The sequence below is a fragment of the Silurus aristotelis genome (genome assembly GCF_946808225.1).
Source record: "Silurus aristotelis genome assembly, chromosome: 3".
Lineage (NCBI taxonomy): Eukaryota > Metazoa > Chordata > Actinopteri > Siluriformes > Siluridae > Silurus > Silurus aristotelis.
Window position 1 is genome coordinate 28448419 of NC_139576.1, and position 2515 is coordinate 28450933.

Below are 2515 nucleotides of genomic sequence, written 5' to 3' on the forward strand. Positions count from 1 at the left end.
CATTAAAAGGCAAGCAAGTTTTCGAAACAATTCTGTGAATTTACAGAAAGCTTTGCAGCTCGAAAAGTTTGACATGTAAAGTTATAATTATGCCATGCACACATGGAAAAAACTTGTTTATGGTTTCTTGTCCCCCCAGATAATGTTGCTTAGGGTCTTCATCTCACCCCAAAATATTCGGAAGGTCCAACTTCCACAGCTGCCTAATTTGGTGGATAATTTAAAAGCAGAACTCAAAACAAAGTTAGAGATTCAGGAAGACTTTTTCCTACAATATGAGGACCCTGACTTTGGAAATGAACTGTGCAATTTAACAGACATTTCTGAGCTGCCTGCTGAAAGGGCTGTGTTGAAAATTGTGTGGGACAAAGATTTATCTGTGCTTGAACAGTCCGATACAAAATCTGTTGCCTCTCTTGATACTGCCAGTGTGTCAGCATCTTCCTCCCAGAGCCCTTCAACCATCGTTCAGAGCCATATGAGAAGTACATTGCAGTGGCCGTCACCTTTTCCAATTCCTACTTTCTCGTATGATGTTGAGTTGCGGCTTCGCAAAGCAAATGAGGTTTATGAACAAACAAACAAGGCTTTAAGTGTACCAAGAGAAATGAAGTCGCACATCTTGGAGAAAATTGCAGAGGCAATATTTGCTCTTAAAGCATACCCACAACCAGAGGAAATTAAAACTGTTGTTTCTGCACTTGTGTTGAAACATCCTTGCCTCACAGAGCCAGGTAAGGGCAAAGGATTTTATGGGTGGAAAATGAGCATAAAATACAAACTTGGCAATTACAGGTCCAAACTGCGATCAGCTGGTTGCCATGAAGTTGGTATCAACAGGAAAACAGGAGGAGGAGATGGTGAAGACAAGAAAAATACCATGAAACGGGCCAAACGAGGAGAGGTTAATTACTTACCAGATCATCCTGCAGGCCAGTCTGATGATACTCTAGAAAAGGAAAGACTCGTATTGGTAGAGGAGCTAAAGAAGAAAGCTACAAATGAGATCCTCATCAGTCAGAAAATGAGCCTGACATATTCACTTTGACGAAAAGAGATTGTGGAAGTGGTGCCAATAGCGTCTGAGGCGCTGGAACGATGGCCTGCCCTGTCTCTTCCTAATGAGGTAAAAGTAATAGTCTTAACAGGAAGTATTTTGCTGTAGTAGTCGTTATAACTGAGCTTTTTTTTTTGTGATGTTTTTTTTAAACAATTTTATAGCTGAAGCCTGTTTTTTCTCTCATCAGATAGGTAATGAATTCAAACACATTACCAATGTGGACCTCCTCAGTACATTCAGATCATCGTTACACCAACATGCACCACAACTTCTGAAGTTGTACAGAGCAGGACAGGGCGCTTTTGGAAAAGAGATGGAAGACCTTCTTAACAAGCTTGATCAACAGGTAACATGTTAATCGCCCTATTCGGATGGGACTAGTTTTACAGGGGGTCGTTAGAGAAATTTATGTTCACAGACGTACTTTGTGATTTTAATCCCGTCCGAATCTGCCATGTCTGTCTTTCTCTCACACAACCTCTGTAAAAATCAAAGAGCAAATTACCTACTGTTTTTCAGCAAACTCTTTTTGTTTTTCAAACCCTTTTGTGTTTTAATTGCAAAAAATAGCATTGTCTCACTGTTTTCAGGAGATAACTGATTGTGTATTTCTCAAGTGAACATAGGCCGATAAAAGGAAATGCTGAATGTAGAATAACACATTGCTACAAAGATTAAAAGGATTTAGTAAATGCCTTTTAAAGGAGTCAATTAATTGACTCATAAGTAGATGTTTTATTGCTTTACATATTAAGCATAAATGTAAACTCATAAGGTCTTGCACTTATGATCAGAAGTTAAGGTGATATAAATAAGACTACACGACATCTCAATCAGTTATTTTTATTCTGTACCCATTTTTCAGACCTCAAATATCATTAATCACAGAAAGCAAGCAGTTCTGGAAGGTCTCCCTTTGTTCCTCTGTGAAGATCCTTCTGCACTGTTTAGAAAATGTCTGGTGAATATGTTTCATTAATTCATCTGCTGATATAAAGCTTTGAAAATGTCTTTTTACATAACCTTAGGAGAAAGTAAATTTTTACATTGTGAAGAAATTGATTATGATTTCATTAATTTTTTTTATTTTAGGATGATTTAATTTAGCATTAATAATGAGAATTCATTAAACAGTTCTTTATGATCATTATGAAGATTACTGATAGCCTCACTTACAGTTATCATTTACTTATATTCTGTAAATAAAAATGTTTGCAATTAAATGTAAATTAGTATTATTAAATTATATTAAACCTTTTATTATGTATTTAGCTTTATATTATCTCTAACTCATGGTATAGTCTAACCAATTTAGAATACAAAGTTATGAAGCATGTGTTAGGTCCATCTCCAGCAGACCGACAGACCAGAGGGATGAAAATGGGAATTCTTGTTCTAACTGATGATGATGTTGCCCCTAGCACACTGCCTACCATTACCAACTTTGCTGTTGTT

The 2515-nt window shown here is 36.7% G+C and overlaps 1 long non-coding RNA gene across 1 annotated transcript; it reads left to right on the forward strand.

Annotated features, from left to right (window-relative positions):
* The first annotated feature begins 221 nt into the window (after positions 1-221).
* LOC310724106 lies at positions 222-2022 on the forward strand. Its single transcript, XR_014532943.1, has 3 exons — positions 222-1126; positions 1248-1406; positions 1926-2022. It is a non-coding gene; the product is annotated as an uncharacterized lncRNA (long non-coding RNA).
* The last annotated feature ends 493 nt before the right edge of the window (positions 2023-2515 follow it).